Raw genomic sequence first — 20,155 nt, 5'->3', positions numbered from 1 at the left:
CAGTGAAAAGGGCTTTTTATACAGTTCCAGAATGCCTTTAAAAACCCAAACTTAAATATAAAATGCCTGTGACAATAATGAAGCAGGTCTCACCGAAATCAATGAGGACTCAGGATGGCTATTCCTTCCCTAACCCCTGGGTTTGTACCCAGGTGCTGCAGTGGTTTCAGACTTTATCATATATTCTGGAGTGTTTCCATTGCATAACAACATGGCTTGAGGAGGGAAGCACGTTCCTCAACTCTGCTATGACATTGTTAACATCTGGATTGCAGTGCTCAGAGAACAAAACTGCCGCCGTTTCGGTGGCCGTCACCTTTCCAGTGTTACAGAAAACATACACTGCAGAAGCTATCAGGAATCCCACTGCACGAGCAGGGCATGCAGGCTGTGCCGACCCGCAGCCTAAGGAAAGCAAGCGACAGCCGGGGAGAGGAAGGGGAAAGGCACAGCCACGTACCCAGACTGGTGTGCATACATTAAAAACAACAAAACCCAGCTCTATCACATGCGAACAATTCCGGGCCAACCTCATTGTAAACTATCTAGACCTTGTGGCTGCTGCAACAAAGTCTGGCACAGCCAACTGAGCTGAGGGAGGCAGGGCATCCTCTGGGCAAGAGCGTCATGGAAGACGGCATAAAGGCTCCCCTGGGAGCGGCAGATAAATGCATAAGGACGCCAGCATCACTGGCGAGGAGAGCAGAGCCACGCAGTGGAGACAATGGTGGAGCGATGACAGCTAAGGCGGAGCTGTGAGAACCCAGCACGTGAAAATAAAGGACTAGTTGCAGGCAAATAAGGAGGAAAGGCAGGAGGTGGATTGGCTCCGGCCACAGCAGCTGACCAGGAAGAGGATGTTGGGAGCTTGTGTGTAAATAGATTAAGCTGCCTGACATATTACAAGTTCAAGGAGAAGGAAGTTAGAAACAAAGATGGGAGATAACGAGGGCCTTGATTAACACGTTTATTGTCTGGATAGATATGCATGGCGTTACAGCAACACGGTGATGAGGTGGTGGAAACACTGGGGACACTGAATCACAGCGCACCAGGGCAGCCCAACCACAGTCAATGAAAACAGAGTCGAAGACGATCCCCGCGCTGTGGGCTCTGGTAGCAAGGTGAGCATCCAGGCTGCAACAAGTGGAAAAGCACCTAGAATTGGCTCTGCTGGGTTTAAACTGAAAATTTGACTTCCAAGAGACAGGTCGTGGGTTGGGAGCAGACAAAGAGAGAAACAGAGAGAGAGAAAGAGACCTCCTTCTCTTGTTGACATAACATGGCCAAGAAGAACAGCCATGTTTCATCGTTTCAGTGTAGTGGTCTCTGGTCTCCTCTGCAGGGAGGAGGCAGAGGGAAGAGGGGGATGAGGACAGGCGGCGGTCTGGGCCCCTTGGCAGTGATGATTCTCTGTTCTTCCACTGCACCTCATGCCCAAAATGTGTGCAACGCTGTCTAACTAAGCATGATACAAGTGAAAAGAAAGGGTTAAAGCAGACTGAAATAACTAGACTGATAGAACAACAGGTCTGTGAGCCAACCAGGTCAATTCAGCTCTTCATCCTTCGGAGCTATAGATAAACTATAGGCCTGCCAAGTCTAGTGTTTTTCCCTGTATTTCTTGGCCCTCACTTCAGGGAATTTCAAGGAATCCACAGGTTTTTTTCCTTTTCTTCCCCCCCCCCCCCCCCCTTTCTTCTAGAGCCAGGCTTACTGTTTGTTGGGAAAGGAATTCACTTGAAATCAGAAATTGATACAGCCCTTCCATGAAACTGTTTCAAAGGTATCTTCGCTTAACTTCTGTCCTAATTTAGATTATACAACTCCAGATGTTCGAGTGCCTCTTTCAAAAGACAGAATTCAGGACAAACATTTCTCTAACTTTCCTAATTCCCACATGCTTTTTTTTTTTTTTTTCCTTGTCATACTTCACCAGAAAGACTCTTCAGAGTTACTCTGTCCCAGCTTGTCAAAGTCCCCTGATTTTCTTAGCAAGCATTTTTTCAGAGAGGGAAAATATATATATATATAAAAAGAACTTTTTTTAGTTCTTAACAGTTGTGCTTCCTCCTGCTTCTGGTCTCTGTGAACCAGAACTAGAGGAGGTTTCTTACCCACAGAAAAGAGGATTCCTCTCTTGTTTCTTTGGAGGTATATGTCACCTACCAGCACTTGTGGTAGCCTAGGTGCCATAAGCTCTTAAATGGTGGTTGTTACAGTTCCGGTTTGCACTATATGTAAATGTATGGGGGATAGAAGCAAATTTGGAATACATTTTTTTTTACTTGGGGCTCTGGCAGACATCTGAAAAGGTGACATGGAGTTTTCTGCAGCCATCCCCTGAAGGCAGCTTCTCCCTTCAGCCTGCTCTAGGAGAACAATAAAGCCCCATGGTATTTATTTCAGCAAGCATCGATGTTTTTTCCAGTGTTCTTAGCCAAAGCGTCTCATACGCTCCCTGCCTCCACCCCGCTGGTGGCTGCGTGGTCCCGCTAGACACAGAAAGCGCCGTCCAAGATCCACTTGGCTCAGCGGGAGTTTAGTTTGCAAAACACTTCAGTATCCTGAGGGGAAAAGGTGCCTCTATTGCTGCAAACTCTAACTGATCGTGTTTCTGCTTTGCTGACCTTTGCAGCGGGTTCTGGTGCTGAAGAGGTGCTAGGTGTTGGTGCCGGGGCCAAAGTCAGAGAGAAGAGGGGTCCCGGGGGGGCTGAGGAAGCAGAGGAACCCTTCTGTTACCTCAGGAGACTTCCCCCATGCACGAGGCCGTTCTCCTCGCTTGTTCTTTGCAAGAGGTACCGATTGAAACCGCTTCCCCACTTCTCTCTCATTCTGGCGTAGCAGCGCACGCGTGTCACGAGCACCGTAAATTAGATGGTGTGTGGGGTTAATTATATTGCCGCCTTCGCTTTTGGTCTGCTGAAGAAAGTAAATAAAACAAGCAACCAAAAAAAAAAAGTGTTTTGGAACAAAGAGCGAGTTGTCTCCCACTTCGCTGTGCGCTACTTTCCACGAAAAATGAGAGCTATTATTATTCTTTTACAAGTTTCCTTCTAAGGGAAATAAACACCAAAGGTAGGATTCCAAGGAAATGACTCACAATTATTGGCAACAGGCTCCGAAAATTTGATCCAGTCTTTGCGAAGCCTTCAGCAGAATACTAACCCCTCTTATTGCAAAATAAACTTTTCCCAGACGAGGTGCACATCAGCTTTGAGTGTGTGTGTGTGTGTGTGTGCATGTTAGGAAGCAGAGACGGGAACAGAACCCATTTCTCACGTCTCCCCCTCTTCCCTCCGGGGCACCGCTTCTGATGCCATTTTTAGCTGGAAGCTGAAAATTTTTAATAACTGACTGAGTCATCCTTGGGAGAGGGAGGGAAAGGGATGTGCCTCACCTTGCCGAGCAGCATGCTGCCCGCCGGCCGTTCCCGCCTGCAGAGACCCCCGGGAGAGCTGGGCCGGGCAGCCGATTTATTACAAGCCGATCAACAAGAGCTGGCAGGAGCCTTTATCCTACAGCTGTAAAAATGAGGGGCAGAGCGGGGAAGGGATTTTTATTTGCTTTTCCCAATCCCCTGACACTGCATTGAATTCGGCAAGGCAGGATCAGCCTCTAATAACGCGTTCTCTTTCAGCCGCCGAGTTACCCTTTCAGATGTGCAGAAGGTAACTGTGCGTCGTGACTCATATTTCTTAATCAGGAACCCCAGGAACCAGGGATGCAGACAGTGAAAAATCAGACAGCTGAGCAAAATCAGTGCGGCAGGATTACCATCTGCAAACAGAACAATCTACTTTGCATATTTATTTCTCAGCTGTTTAAAATTTTGAATGATAAATGCATATTCTGTATCACTTGCGACGCACACATTCTAAACCGCTCGTGATCTCTCGTGTTGGTTTTGGGGGGAGGGGGGGTGGGTTTGTTTGTTTGTTTTGTTTTTGGCGATGTAAATCTGGTTAGACAAGAGCGACGGAATCTGCAAACCTTACGCTGAATTCCTTTGTCGCTTGGTTCTACTCAGACAAGCCTTTTCAATGAAAGAAGCCGGTGCCCTTATTCATTTCCTTTGCAAATTCCTATGTAACCACTCCAAATCGAGATGAAACAAACAGGGACGCTGGTCCAGAGTCAGATTTTTTTTTAAGAAAGCCCCTTTACAGCGTGCCTGACACCGGTGGGCAGCCAAGTACCTACTTAGGATGCTAAAGGCTGCATTAGTGGAAGTCTGGCATCTGGTTCAAGGCTTCCAGCTTTGCCAGGTAGTCTCTTAAGCCTGTAATTCACCAAGTGCCCAAGAGCCGCTTCTTCCAGCAGGACCTCTGAGTAGGAATGATGTTTATATAGACTGTCTGAGACATCTGAACGGTGCTGAACTCCAGCCATTGCTCAACCAGTTATAACCAGCTGTCAGGGTTGGGAAGAAACCCAGGATAAACCAGTGTGGTGTCTCCTTCCCGAATGTGCTGGCAGGGTGGCACAGCAAGCTGGGAGGTAGGAGCTCCTCAGACCCCACCTTGCTGCCCTGTTAATGGGTGAATTTTAACATCCATCTTTGCCTGTCAGCAGGGAAGGGGCAGCTGCTGGGGGAAGGAGATGCAGAGGGTCAAACACTGAGCCAAGGAGGGTGAGAAACAGGAACAAGAGTGGGGCAAGGGAAGAAAGGCAGAAAGGAGCAGTGTCTTGTTACTCCCCAAGTTCTTCATCCTGCAATCTATGGACAGCTTCATCTTCGATCCCACCAGTGCACCGCCGCTTCTACTCACCGTGCTGCAAAGACTGAGCGAGGGGAAGCAACGCTCACCTGCCGATGGGAAACATCTTCCCAGGGAGGGATATCCGGGAGTCACTCAAGCAGTTTGTAAAGGCTAGGAAGAATGAGTTTATTTACAGGGCAAAGGTCTCCCAGGCACAACAACACAGCCTGTCCGCCCTGAAGAGCTGGGAAGCGACGGGGCAGAGCCAGCTGCTGTATGGGATTTAAGGGCTTGATTCAAATACGTAATTTAAAGTGCTTTCCTTCCATAATAAATGTTTGCAATGTACACAAATTAGAAAAAGAGAAATGTATCATTCATGACAAGATTATAAAATTATGAAAGCAGTGCTGTTGAGTACCTATTTTTTATGCATGACACAGCTGACGCGGTAACTCGGTAGCAGAAACGGCCCGCAGTCGGTAGGAGACACTCCTGGCAGGAAGGGATTAGCCATTCACCTCTGCGCACTGGGGATGTCTTCCCAAAATCAGGCTTTCTTAGGTAGCATCACAAATAAAAATGTAAAGACAAAGCATTATATTTTGGTGCAGAGCTTCATATTTGACTGAAATTTTGGGGGGGACAGGGGACGGACTTCCAGCATTCAGATTGACTCTTAATAACATGGCTTCATCCTTTCTTGTCTCAGTCTCCTTATCCATCTCTGCTTTCAGACTTTAATGTTTATCATCTATAAGAAAAAGCAAACAAAAGAAGATCAATTTTATTAACATTTAAAAAGCTTCTTTTATGCTTCAATTTACAATGCAGACCCAAAAAAGACTAAGTTTTTAAAAATTAAAACTTTTTACATTCAGTTTAAGTCCAACCTATTGATTTAGCAGCTAAGGAAAAAGTAAACTCTTAGAACCAGGGACAAATAACATAAAATACTTGCTTCATATGAAACAATTGTGCAACCAAGGGAAGTGGGGAAAAAAAAAAGAAATATGGTACGGAGAAAACTGAGGTGACAAAAGCAACTGAGGTAACAAGAGCGTTAATAGAAGTAGATCACAGACATTTATAAGACCAGGATTCCTCTGCACACTTTGTCATTGCAAAAGCAGAGATGTAGATTTCAACTGTCCTTGGACTGAGAGTACTCTGCTAAAATCTCCGTTCATTTTTTTAGCTGGGGCTACACAAAGGGATTACTCCTTTTACTTGAAAAGTTGCCATAAACAACTTGATGGTGTATGAGAATTAACTTCCATTCAGAGAACTGTTTCAAGCCATATGCCCTCATCAAGGCTGGGTCTCAGAGGTTGCTGGCCCACACCAGCGGTTCTTCCTGTAGCCCTGGAAGTTGGTCCTTGTAGCACTTCATTTTCTGGAGTACAGTCATTGCCATGAGCAGGGACTGTTTATAAGGACAGAACATGGATGATGTTCCCAGGGACCAGGTAGGACCCACATGTCCCATTGGAGTCTCCTGTGCATGCTGCTGGCAGAAGTAGCAGGTAAGGGTCTGGAGAAGGGGAAGACAGTGGCACAGTTGAGTGAGAGCAACCATCCCTCTGCAGGAAGCAATCCCCTCTGCACTGGGGCAGCATCAGGCAAACAGAGCGCAGACAGCCAAGCGCTGGGGAAGAGGACTTCCTATCCTCTGTCAGAGACCTGGGTAGCATCTAATGTCCAGAGGATCTGGTGCAATGGCAATCACCTGGAGCAATTCCTGCATGCCTGCTCCTAAACATCCACCTAGCTACCACACAGCTGTGTTGACTCTCCTGTTTATCCCTGTGGTGTGTGCTGGGCTACATTGAAGCTCCAGGGCATGGGGAGATGCCCAAGTTCAGTCCTATGAAATTTTCTAATTGGGCACATGCAGTTGCTTTGGTTCATACAAACCTGCACAGCAATACTCATGATTTCAATGGAATACACTATTCCTCACGTTTCAAAAAACCCTGACCCCAAAAACCAGAAAGAGGAAGATGTGGGGAAGCACTCCTGTATGCCTTCATGTTTTCATTATGTTTACAGTATACTGATACTCCAGTGAGTATCAATAGAGAAACTGAGTACCCACTTTCACCAGCACCTCCAGTAGCGACAGCAAAGACCCTGTGTATCCATCCAGGCCTTCCCAAGCACGCACAGAGAAGGGTTTTTTGCTAAAAGGAGACAGATTCATAAACTTCATTATCAGTTCATCCATTGAACCACCAAGAAAAAATGACTAATGATCAGCTCCAGTTCAATTATTCAGCTGATCCATTTTTGCCATTGCAGTGAAACTCTGGTGTGAACTCTAAAATACAATTTAGATCTCATGGAAACTCTCTCAAATATTTTTTAGCACTGGCTTAGCTGCTGTTCCATGACAAGTTAAAGATTCATTTCCTTCCCACATCTCCTCCAGCCCTACGCAGGCCTGTTTGCCATGCCTCTATTACACATGCTCTCTGCTTTTCCCAAAAGGAGGAAAAGACTTTCCTCTGCTTGTTTCCAAGGACCAGACAGTGCCAGACCAGCTCCCATTGAACAGTTCCTCAAGCTCACCTCACCCTGTGAATAGTTTCCCTGAGCACAGTGGGACTTCTCAGCCTGAATAAAGCTGGCAGAACCCAGCCCCGAGAAGAAAGATCCTGCCAGTCCCAAGACAAAAAAACCCAAGATCACAGCAACATTGCAGGGTACGGCTCTGAGAGGCTCCAGCCCAACTCGAGGATAGCCAGCAGCAAGGTGCCAAGTTCTCTTACAGCCTGGGAGAGGTTTGCACAAGGTTACAGGAGGACTACTCAGAACTGGAAGGGAGACTCGCTGGCGGTAGTCTGCTCGAGCAATTTATTACTGTGAGCTAGGGAAATACACCCCCGTTGCCTTAAACAGGAGCACATCACAACCTCCGAAGGATATAGCATCTTAAAAAAGGAATCCCAACAGCTAAAAGTCTGGATGCTGAGAAATGTACCATTCAATTACAAAGTAAATTATATGAGCCTCCTGTGTGTGGTTCTGCTCCCAAAAAGCATTAGCAGCTTCCTACTACTTTACGGCAGCAAGAGCCATTTCTTTACTTAGAGAAGGGCAGTAAATTGGAAATAAAAAGTCCTAAAAAAATATCTAGGCAGCAGTTCCTAATCCAAGGGGCACAAGAGGAGTTAAAACCCAGCAGAACATAGCCAACGATTGAGAAATAAATTGGTAGGAGAAGTTATTCTGGGAGCCAGAGTGGGTCACAGTAAGTTAAACCATAGACTGTGTTTGTTGTCTGAAATTATTCCAAAAGCAAAATTATTCCAAGAGAGAAGGATAAATATCCTTGAATAATCCAAACCAAAAATCAAATATAAAAGCAAGAGTATTATTTAGTTGGATTCCAAGTCCGTGTCATCTTGAAGGAATTAACCGCTCGCCCAGGTTTTGCTCTCTATTTATTTCCAAGTATGGAGGCTGGAGAGGAAAGCATCAGGGGAATGCAGGGAATCTCAGGCAGGGCACTAACATGAAGTCTCTTATTCAGTTTACAGACTGTATATGTTCCTTAAATACAGTTGACTTTGCACCTTTCAATCTGACACGGGTAACATGGAACACATACTGTGCTTCAAAGTACTCTTGCACAAAGGGAGCAATCACTGAGGAAAGCCTGAAGTTAAATACTCGGATGTGAATGCAGACTCTGGAATTGGGGCTCGCTCTCAGGGCAGACCCCTCCTCTGCAGCAGGGTACCGGTTCACCTCACTCTGATTCACCTGCTAACATGCCAGCAGCTGCACACTGAGGCCTGAGCTTAGTAACTCCTTAGTAACTCCGGGGTGGGTAATGACACTTGGTACTTCAGGCCCCTTAGGTCTGTGTGCTAGGAACTACACAACCACTACGAGGTTAAAACCAAAAGTAAATGCACAGTTAAAGACTAAACAAATGTCTGCTAGCTTAGTGAGAATTATCTTTAAGAGATTTAAAAGGAGTCTAAATTAATAGATTTATTCTTTTCCCGTTCTCATGACTAAAGGTGACCAAGCTGGTTACCTGTTGTTGCCACTCTGGGACTGTCCTGGTGCAAGGCAGTATAATGCATCAGCAGGTCAAATTCCACATGGGAAGATTTAAGCACCCATGTGAAGTTTGACTTAGCTTTTTTTAATCTCCGAAGTAAACACTTTCATGTCCATTTTAGAAGCTGTTCCTTTTAAAGCGATTTCTACTGCAGCTGATGAAGTGGTTTAAAAGAACAAAATGTCATTCTGTCTGTACATAAACTTACACTTTGGGGTTCAGCAAGCTGACAAAATTCTTTTCACCTGGAAAACTTCAAAGACGAAGAATTATAGTATCTGTAAAGCATCGATTTTTCCTTCATGTTTATGCTGCCAAGGATTCTTTTGCCTTCCTCCCTCTCCTCCCAAACTTTAGCTATATCAGGAAATAGATATATAAGAAATCCAAAAGACCTGATAGGTATGGAAATATCTATCTATGGAAAGCAGCAAGCCTTCTTCTTGTCTGGTCTACCTGAACAACTTAATGAAGTTGTTTGATGTTATTTTGAAAGTCAGTGGGATTTTTGAGACAGAAGAACCCAAATCCTCCTCCCCGAACTTAGTTGAATCCAACGTGGTTCAATTCGATTTAGTTCACTTCGGGATGTCCCTGCTTGCTTAGTGGCTGTTTCTCAGTACTGGTGTGAGGGTTACTACCAAGATGCATAAGCCAGCTACTCCTCCTACAGGTCAGCGCACTGAGGTCTCTGCTGACGAGAAATGGTGCTGGTGTTTCAGAAGGCAGCATATTGTTTTCAATGCCCCAGCCTGCTTGCAGACAGCATTTCTGGAGGGAAAGGGGCATTTTCTGCTGTCCCTTGCAGAAGGGATGCAGCTGTGAGATCTCAATAGTTTACACTCATTGAAGAACCTCTAATACATTTCAAAAGAGTCATTCCTTCAACCTCGAGGCCTTGGCCACATTCCAACTCAATTACTGTCTACCTGAAAATTCTCCCATTAAATTAGGATTGATGCATTTGTCTTCTCCCATAAAGTGGTGTGCAGCAGTGGCTTGAACCGCTAAGAGCTTTCTAGGTTTCATCTTCAAACCGGCTCATTTCAGTGCCAGGTAAAGCAAACCCGTACTCTGACTTGGCACAGGACTGTATGCTGCAATTAGTATTTGTTAAATGCTTCAATATCCGCTTGCAAATGGAAACATTAAAGTGAAAAGCACAGCTCCACGTTGCTTCCAGAAAAGAAACCAGGTAAGATCACATGCAATAACTTGTTGGGAAATCCATGGACAAACAGATTGAGCAGATACAGGCGAAGGCTGAAGATCTAACTGCAGTCTACTGCCACGCGTTAGTAATTTTTCAGATCTACTCCTCGCATAAACTACAACGTTTCTACTATTTGTATAAGGCAGCAACATTTGTCATCTGGTGGTTCCATGGACTATAAATCCATCAAATCATTTTACAGCTTTTGTTCTTTTGATTGCAGCATTTGCTGGGGATGCTTAATTTGGGTTGCTGAGAACAACAACGAAGAATTCAAGCGCGTTCTGTGTTTCAGGCTGCTGAGGTAACAGATCTTATGTCACACATCTACCTTCTGCAAAAGCTTTCAGGGAAATATTGTGCATCATTAGAGAGGGTGGGATGTTGACTGGGAGAAGAGCAATTACTTGAAATAATTCTGGTGATGAAGTACTTTTCTAAGGGCAGATCACCCCATTCCAGGGTGTTTTGCATGGTGGGGTCCTGGTGGAGGGGTGGGGTGCTGGGGTGGCTTTCTGCAAGAAGCAGTTAGCAGCTTCCCCCAGACCCGACAGAGTAAACACCAGCTGGGCTCAAGGCAGGACCCACCCCTGACCAAGGCGGAGCCACCCAGCAATGGTCACAGCACCTCTGGGAATCACATTTGAGGAAAAAATCCGCAAGCAGCCACTTTTTTGCCACCAGAGAAGGGAGTGAGAAGATATAAGAAGCTCTACAAACACCAGGGTCATTGAAGAAGGGGAGAGGAAGGCTGCAGAGAAAGATGCCCCTGGAGCCTGCGGAGAAGACCATGGTGGAGTAGGTTGTCACACTGTGGTCCATGGAAGATGAGGGGGAGCAGAGACTGCACCTGCTCCACACTGGATCAAGTTTGCTGGGGTACTTATGACTGTGGGGAACCAGGCTGGAGCAGTCAGGGCCTGAGGGACTACACCCCATAGAAGTGACCCACACTGGGGCAGTTGGTGAGGAGCTGAAGCCCTATGGGAAAGGACTCATGTTGGAGAAGTTCATCGAGGACTGTCTCCCATGGGTAGGACTCCACGCTGGAGCAGGGGAAGGGTGTGAGCATTCCCCCCTTCCCTGCTAAGAAGGAAAACAACTTGTGAGGAACTGACTGAAACCCCCATCCCCATCTTCCTCCATGCCACCCTGGGCAGGGGGGAGTGAGAAGGGGGAGAATTCATGAATGAAGTTGAGTCTGTGAAGAAGGGAGTGGTTTTAAGATCTGTGTTTACTTCTCATTATCCAACTCTGGTTTCACAGTGTGTGGGTGGAGCATAATAAATTAGATTTTTTTTATTCCATATTGAGTCTGTTTTGCCCATGACACTAATTGCTGAATGATCTTTCCCTATCCTCATCTTGACTCCTAAGCCTCACAATACACATTTTTTTCACCTGTCCAGCTGAAAAAAGGGAGTGACAGAGTTACTTTGGTGTGCATCCAGCCAGGGTCAAACCACAACACAAGATAAAACCAAGACCACCAAACATCCCTGCAAGTTGTGTGGTGGCATCTTTGGATCTTTGCAGATTGCTTTCAAATGCCCTTCAGCAGTTGCACTCTTCCAGCTTCGTAGTGGTGCCTGCGCTCTCATGAGGGTCACGTACCACCATCTGTCCTCTCAAAGGGCTTCCTGGGGTCCAAGCACCCGTGGTGGCAAACCTCCTACAGTGACTCATGTCAGGTAACAAAGGCAACCTACATCCTTGAATCAGGGCCTGCTATGGAACAAGTGTTCTCGGGATGGAGGAAGGGTTGGGGTGGGAAGAGGGAGTGTTATTGGAGCTTTAGGAGAACCCCCAAAATAACATAAACTGTACTAAATGTACAAATTTTAAATGGTAACATTGCTATGCATTTTCTAATTGAGTATTTGAAAGGATGCATATACCGGAACCCAGTAACAATTTCTGTCCCATCAAAAGGACTCTGTAGTGTTTCAAAAGTCTGTAGAATCATTTCTGCCCACCCCTCTGGGTTTCACTTCTAAACATATTCAGAAGATTTTTTCAAACTGAGATGAGAAGTGGTTGGGTAGATTCCTCATAGGCAACAGTCAGCAATGTAAAGTACCTCCATATTCGTTAAGAGTTTTTTCAGATAGCTGTTTCAGCATCAACTTTGGCTGAGCTCAGCGTGGACCGTCAGGGAAAGGTCAGCTTGGCTCCTTCTACCCTACTCCTTGTACTCCATTAGCACTCATTTATGCTGTAATTTTGTTCACCCTGGGGAACTGATCCCACCAAAAAGTTTTAAGAAAGTCTTCTTAAGCTTTATCCTGATCCTTCAGTGAATTGTTGATAGCAAAAAAAAAAAAAAAAAAATCACAAAAAGATGACATAACTGAGGTACTTACTCAGCATTACATTCGGTGTGTTTCAGCATAAGCAGAAAAACCTTCTTCTGACTGTAATACCACGTGCAGCAATTTCTACACAGTAGCACTTTAGAGAGAGTATTTCATGCTGCCTTTCAACACAAAAAAAGACATACATCAGTTTGCTGATTAATTAATACTGCCACAGGTCATTTAGCACATGGGTATATTAACGACATGGAAGAAAAGAGGAATTTTGGCAAAGTGAGAATAAGGGCCAAGTAAATCAGCTAAGGCTACAAAGCCACTCCGCACCAATGTGGAACTGACGGGTATTCCCGATTCCCAGTCCCACGCTTAGATCAACAAATACCTCACCCTGCTTCATTAACAGGGATGCTCAAGGGTCTGGCAACAGCTCGATTGCCATTTCCCGCTCACCGCCACTGCTTTTCGATACATACCGGTGCTGCCGACGGCGGAGTTTGTATTCACTGGCAAGCCTGCTGGGAAGCAGCTCCCTTAAAATCCCATGTGCTGGGGAAGAAGGAAACATATCGAACAACTTCATCCCAACTGTCAGCTTGGCTGCACGCGCAGCAGATGGTGAAGGCTGGATGGTTAACGCTATTTCTTGGCCTATTGGCCTGGCCCGTGTGCTCCAAGGCGTTCTGTGCCATCCCAGAAAGCTGTGACAAGCTTGTGTGATGATTTGCCACTGAGGCTTACGTAGATCTAGCTGCAGCTTCATGATCTTTAGCCTAGCTGACTGATTCGGAGCTGTTTAAATAGCTGATTAAATGCCTTTTCTTTTTCCTTCTTTTTTTAAAAAACATATAAATATGAATGATCCCTATGCTCTATATCTCCCTGATTTCCTAAGAATGCCAGACGTTTTCTGGCAAAGGCATTAATTAGCGAAGGCTTGTGTGACTGATGCTTTAGTCTACTGGTACTTTAGGTCTCTGCATAAGCAGATGAAAACGCCGTGATATCATGGAAAATGTGCACTTTATTAAAGAAGTGGGACACAGATCCGTTCTCCTCTGGCGTGTTTGAGCCCCCTCCCTTTCTGAACTGTCCAACCCCTGTGACAAGAGCCGATACAACAGGACATAACTTAAGCCTTGATTACCGACCCATTATTGTCTTTGATACTCTTACATGTCCCGTTTACAAAGTGGGCGGTGGAGAGTGAACTCTCTTCAGCACCATTCTTGAAACCAGGGCTTTCTCAATCAGGAACGAAAGAGGAATCAAAGTTGCCATGTTTTACACCAGCAGGATTAAAGGCAGAATGTAATTTCTGCATGGTGCAGTGAAGTGATGTGAAAGGCTAGGAGGGGAGATTCCATTCTGCCTCTAATATAGACCTACTAGTTCAACATGATCTTGCACAATTTGACAAGAGGATTTTCATTATTAATAAGATGAAATGCAAGGCTTCTAATTAAGTGGAAAACAAACCAGTGTAAACTACACTCAGAACACACAAACCTATTAGGTTTTGAATTTAATAATAAATCATTTATCTAAAGCCCAGATGATTTGTTGCATGATCTTACTTGCATTTTTTGCTTCCTTCTACCCTTACTATTCTTAATGCTGATACAACAGCACACTTGGTTTGACACCCCTGTTGAACTGCAGCCACTCAAAATGACTAACAGGTAACAAAATACCTCAGTAACGGTCTCATTAATTTTGGGGAAGTAGAGTAATTTACAAGTAAAACGAAATGCGTAGTATGAATCAAACACTAAAGTAGAACCACACTGATGCACTGTACCCATGAGAAGAAAGTAAACCCATGCTACAAATTTCAGCAGGAAAAATGCTAAGTATCCCTTACCCACAGGTGGTTTTGAAACCAACTGACTTCAAACTGATTTTAAATACCATCTACTGTGCAATTTTCCACCTGAAGACAACTATTTGGAGAAAACCTGTGGCAGGTAAAGGTGTAGCTGTAATGTCATAGCTTGGTTCTACCCACCTGAAGCAATTACTGTTGCATAGCAAACTAACAAGTCTGAGTGTCAGCACGCAATTCTCAGCTACATGCTTGAGACATGGGTGACTGACAGGTGCCACACACACAGCTGAAACCTTAACTTGCTTCACAGGTCTGTCAACTCTTTTCCGTGCTCTTTGAGTAGAAAACGGCTGTTCATAAATGGTGAGCAACTATCACCATACAGATAACGTCTTTCACTTACTCTGTTATGCTTTCACTGCTTCATAAACCCTTACTTTTAAAGACAGCTAACAATTCATGTTGTATTTCAATAGATTTCATGTAATCTAGAGAAAAAACATTTGTTTGTTGGTTGTGTTTTTTTTCTGATAGACAAAGGTACCAAATGTCTTGTGACATCATCTAAAGAATATGGACACAGCATAAGTGCTCCTCTCAAAGCCCCTCAAGTAGCAACTCCATACCAGTCTCCATAGGGAATGACAATTTATTTTTAAGAGTATAGCCTTTTGAAAAGGCCAGCCTTAACAGCAGCAAGTACAGTGGTATCTTGTCTGTAGAAGTCCTAGGATTCGCACAGATAAGAAGGATGGGTCCAGATGATTAGGATCGTCTAGCCAAGAAATGCACCCCTCTCTCCGCTTTCATCTGGCAAAAGTCACTGGGCTACGCTCCTTTCATCTGCAGACATGGGAAGAAACGACAGAATCTTTTCATAACAGAGTCCTCCTACCTTTAGGATAAGAAAAGATGCTTCAATTGTTCTAACAATTCTCCTTTTTTCCATGTATGCTAATATGTATTAAAGCAAAACTATATTCAGGCACATCCTAAAGCAAAACTGCCAAGAGAGCCCAGAAGGCTTTTTTCCAATATGCACCACAAAAATCGTTAGAGGATAGTATAGAAGATCTAAGATGGGCCATGGTAAAATTATAATTGTTACTTACAGGTGTTCTTTCATGTTTAAATCAATTCAGCCTACTTACTCCTTAGAAAGTGGGAGTAAAGCATAAATACATTAGATGAGACCTTTTCTGAGATGCACATGGGACAAAGCAGCAGAGCATCACAGATGACCCCCGAAGAAAACTATGTGTAGTCAAATGAATGATCACCTGAGTGTGCCTTTATTTGCCGGCATACACATCGTATTTGGGAGAGCGTTATCACACTGGTTAATGTAAAATTCTCTAAGTAGAAGAAGATTCATGACAACAACAAAGACTGTGAGGAACAGAAAGGGAATCGGAGAAACTTAGGGAATTTGGAAAGTGAGCCCCCCCAAAAGTGTGTTAAGGCTAGGATTAGTTAGCTTGCCAAAATTAAAAGGGTTTTCTTCTCTTTGATGCAGACAACTGTTCAAATGGTTGACCAAGCGTTACCACCTTCTAAATAGTGAAGCCTATTACATTTGTTTATGATCTAATGCATTCTAAAGGAAAGTGACAACAACTGGTTTCAAAAGTGATTTTTCCTGTTTTTAAAAATACTTTCCACCGATTAAATTCACATGCAAAAAGCAGATTCCATGTACAGAAAACACATTGAAATGACCAAAAGTTGCCCATTCCAGCCCTCAAATTGACAAAAACACGTTTCACAGAGCAATAAATACAAAGAGAGCACGCAAACAAAATACAAATCCACAGCTGCAAAGCTTCAGGTACGCAAAAATGACTATTTTAATGTGACAGATCCATGGTTTGAAAATATACCACAGCAAGTTTCAATCAAACTGACATGGAATTAAAGGTACCTGTGGCGCGCAGGTAAATATAACTCAAACCCGCTGATGGCATTCTGCCTCTCCCCAAAAGCAGAACGGCAGTGGGATGCGTATGCTGAAAGTCCAGGTTTCTTGTTTCAAAAAGAACACCGACAACATTAAACTAATCTTGCACACTGGAAACTCTCAAGATTAATATACAGGAGCACAAAATGATAAAAGCAGTTTTTTGCTAGGTAATAATAAAGAAAAACCAACAAGTATCTGACAACACACAACTGGAGATACTGTAGATACAATGTGACATGTAATTAGAAATCCCTCCTGGGATTTAGAGTCTGACACCCAACATGCAGATCTGCACGTTCATCGCCAGAACTCCCGCTTCCACCTGCTGCGGACTGCAATGCCATGAAACGTTACGTCTTCATCTGGATTGCAATGACAGTTTCAAACAAAGTCCCAAGGCTTTAATAAGCTGCATAAACAGTTGCAAACAGTCATTTGCTCTGATTATCTTACTGTCAAAACGGAGAGAAAGAAAAAAAGGTAATTTTAATTACTGCTTATTGAACTTGCAGAAGAAAACACAAAGAAGCTCAAGAAGTTCTGGAAATAAAGGTGAATTCAGTCATGGACATTAGTTAGGGGCTCCAAGGTTCTGTACAGAGATGAAAGTATGAAAAAATCATTAGCAAGTTCAGGAATGAAAAAGAAGCACTGGTAATTCACCTCTAAAAACACCAGCAAAAATGTTTTGCTAACGCATATAATTAGAGCACGGTTGATAACGTGACCGCTATATACCCATTTTCTACAGTCTCTGATTGATACATATAAAAATAATTCTCTGATTTCTGTGCCAAACGGGACTTGCAAATATAACCTATTCCCTTTAAAACTGTGCTTGGTGTCTTAAATGTTTAAGGCTATACATGCACTGAAATTTAAGGAATTTCAAGTTGAAACAGCTAGTTGAAAACTGTGGTATATTAAATAAATTATCCAATGAAAGGTAGGAAGTGTCTGTACAATGCAGCATGAGTCTGTTTCTGTAAGACCAGCGTACACTAGACAGTTATTATATAGTAATATCAGGACTCCAGACACAAAAAAGACAAGTCTGCTCTCAGAGATGCACGCTTCTGATATAGGTATAAAATGGGTAAAACAGGCTAATCTGACAGCACTGAATGACTTATATTTTTTGCTTGCAATGGGATTTTGATTAAAATGCAGGAAGAAATAAAACACACTGCTACTGACACAATAATGCACAACCAGTCAGAAAAGAGGTATCTTGAATTCTCAGCTGCGAGTCACATTTACAGAAGCCTATTTTGTATTTGTTCAAAGAGATCCATTACATCATTTCTGTCTTTAAGTAATAGCAAGTCCAAACATTATTCGTCCGAAGAATTAGAAACAGACTTGGTTCTTTGGTTAAGACCACGTGACTTACATCAGACACAGGAATCAATTAAGAATAAACAGTCGTATGGGGAGGTTTCTTGGAAAGGGGGGCGAGGAAGGGAAGGGGAAAACTTCAAACTCAAAGAAATGCATTGTGTTCAACTGAACTGCCATTTGAAACCCCCTGCACTAGGAATAATCAGGTTAAGACATCTCTTCGGTTGCAGCGACGTTGCTTACAGAGGATAACTTGAGTTTGTCCACGTATTCGTTTTATACAAAAGAAGGAAGGCACCGAGTGCATCGGTGGCGTACAGGCAGTATAAAAGTATGCAAGAAAATGCTACATACTGTGTATTTTGCACACCTTTTTAAAAACGCCTCAAATGTGTGCTATCTCTATGCAACATGACGCTTTACAAATCCAAATCCTTACATCCCAGTGAAAGAATGAATTAAGATGTGAAACACATTTTAATAACCTTGCTGGTAACAGCACAATTCATTATTTGTATTCGCTAAGATCAGTTATTAGCTGATAGTCACCAGAAAACAAGTTCCAAATTGCTGAAGATCAAGGGAACTATAATCTATAACTATACTTTTGGGACGGAGCCAGCAGCCTTTACTCATGACAGATGTCCTGCTGAGAATGGAGAAGAGGTTCAGTTTTACCACTGCTATTCATGTTACTAGTGCCTTTCTCTGAGTCATCCCAGAGAAATAGATGGAACTGCTTGCAGGGAAAGGTACTATGGAACGTGAAAGATGAGTGGTTAAACCAGGACCTGAGTAAAAGGCAGTCGGTTCGGGCCCTTAGACATGGTATTAGCACTTCAGATTGTGTAACAGTGATATAGCTTGCTCATAGAGCATTTAGTTTTACATTGCTAAATCATCTTATATAAAAATAGGTAAGAAAGCTCTGTAAGAAAGTATATATAGTATATAAGGAGAAATCTCTCCTTATAAAAAGCAAAGAAAGGGAAAATTGAATAAAAGTTTTCACTAATTACACTTTGTCATGAAAGTCACATTAAAAACAGTTATCATAAATGAAACAGTACTGAGCACTAATGAACCTTGTGGTTTACTGGAAAGGACAGCAAACTAGCTGTATAGTAAAAAAAGATCATTGCTCTACCTCCTTTTTTCTAAATATTCCCATATACATTCAACTACTTAGAAATTTTCTTAAAATGTCATAATAAGCCATTTGCAAAATTTACTATCAAAACTTGTTCAAAACCCTGCTCCGTGCTTGCACTATGGCCTAGAGATTGCATCTCAAAGCTGTGATAATGCTTCTAGTTAGTTCTGTAAATCCATTCACACCCATGCTTTGGAAGTGAACCAGAAGTTACAAAGCAATCCACTTCAAACTCCTGGCATGCAGCAAATGTCCACAGGATTTGCCAACCACCACCAAAAAATAACTTGGTACAACAGGCAAGACTCCTGTCCTCAGGTGCAAGACTAAAAAGGATGACATTAATCACATCCCTGAATGTCCATGAGGTATTCCTTCAGTGGTATATTACTTATTCTGCTCTCCTGAGTAAGGGCCTCAGAGACAGACAGTTTGTGGAGGCTTTATGCCAGCTCTACCAGTAGATGGTTCCAAGGAGTGGAATTAATTCTTCTTGCTATTAGGCTAGACTTGTCCATTTTCTGGGCATAGCTGTTTCCTGGACTTCCCTTCTACAGGAGCAATACTACCTGCTTTTCTGACTCCTGGCATATTCCTCTCCATAAGGATCTTATTTCCGTATTACACCAGCATAAGCCTGCACAGCAAAACGTGATCCGGCATATATCAGACCAATTTATTCAGTCACATCATGTTACATGTGAACTAAGCTTGCCTGCATTAATATAATCGTGCCCTGTTCCAGTAGGCACAATGCAAGCCGATACGTTGGGTGCGTAAGATTTCTACATAGTTTCCAGAAAGGAAGAAACCCTGCTTGAACTTAAGGAGGGACAGTGGTAATTTGTTAAGGCTAAACTAATCCATGTCACTGCAGGGCAGCTGGTGCTCACACTAGGCAAATAAACACCATCTCCCCTGCTGACACCTGTAAAATACACTAGATTAGAAGCCATGGAGTGCCCACACAGGCCTGTGCCGCTTTGGATATAAACACTCCCACAGCTCAGACGTCATGGTTTCTCTGAGTAGGGCCCTCTGAGGGCCACAAGGCTCCAAGAGTAGAATGTGAGTCATTGTCACTACCACTGTATGAAGCCACCTCTTATTTTTAATGCTCTCACTCTCAAGTGACATCTCTTCATCAGGCATTGATTCACTGACAAGCAAACGCTCCTGTGACTCTCCCCTTAAAAACTACCATCAGAACAAAGTAGGCTGAAATCCAGCTGTGAGTTGAATCAAAGAGACCAAAATACAGAACATTCTTGACTGCTTGTTCCAACAGTAAATGTTGCTGAATGTTCCAGTTCAAACGATCAAGATATTTGGGTATTGCTTTAACATTTTTTGTATTGAGTTTTAAAAACATTTCAGAAGCTGAGGAAAAAAAGAAACAAACCCAAGAGATCATGATTAAATAACAAGTTCATGACAGCAACTGGATATTTGGTTTTTTACCTCCATTGATAATTGAAATCACATTTGATTGTGTTGCAGGTGTCATGCTGCATTACTGCTCTAATCTGCTGATCCTATTGCACTTCACATGTTTGGGGTCAGGCCTAGT

The sequence above is a fragment of the Gallinula chloropus genome (genome assembly GCF_964237585.1).
Source record: "Gallinula chloropus genome assembly, chromosome: 3".
Classification (NCBI taxonomy): domain Eukaryota; kingdom Metazoa; phylum Chordata; class Aves; order Gruiformes; family Rallidae; genus Gallinula; species Gallinula chloropus.
Note: the sequence above shows the minus strand (reverse complement) of the source record.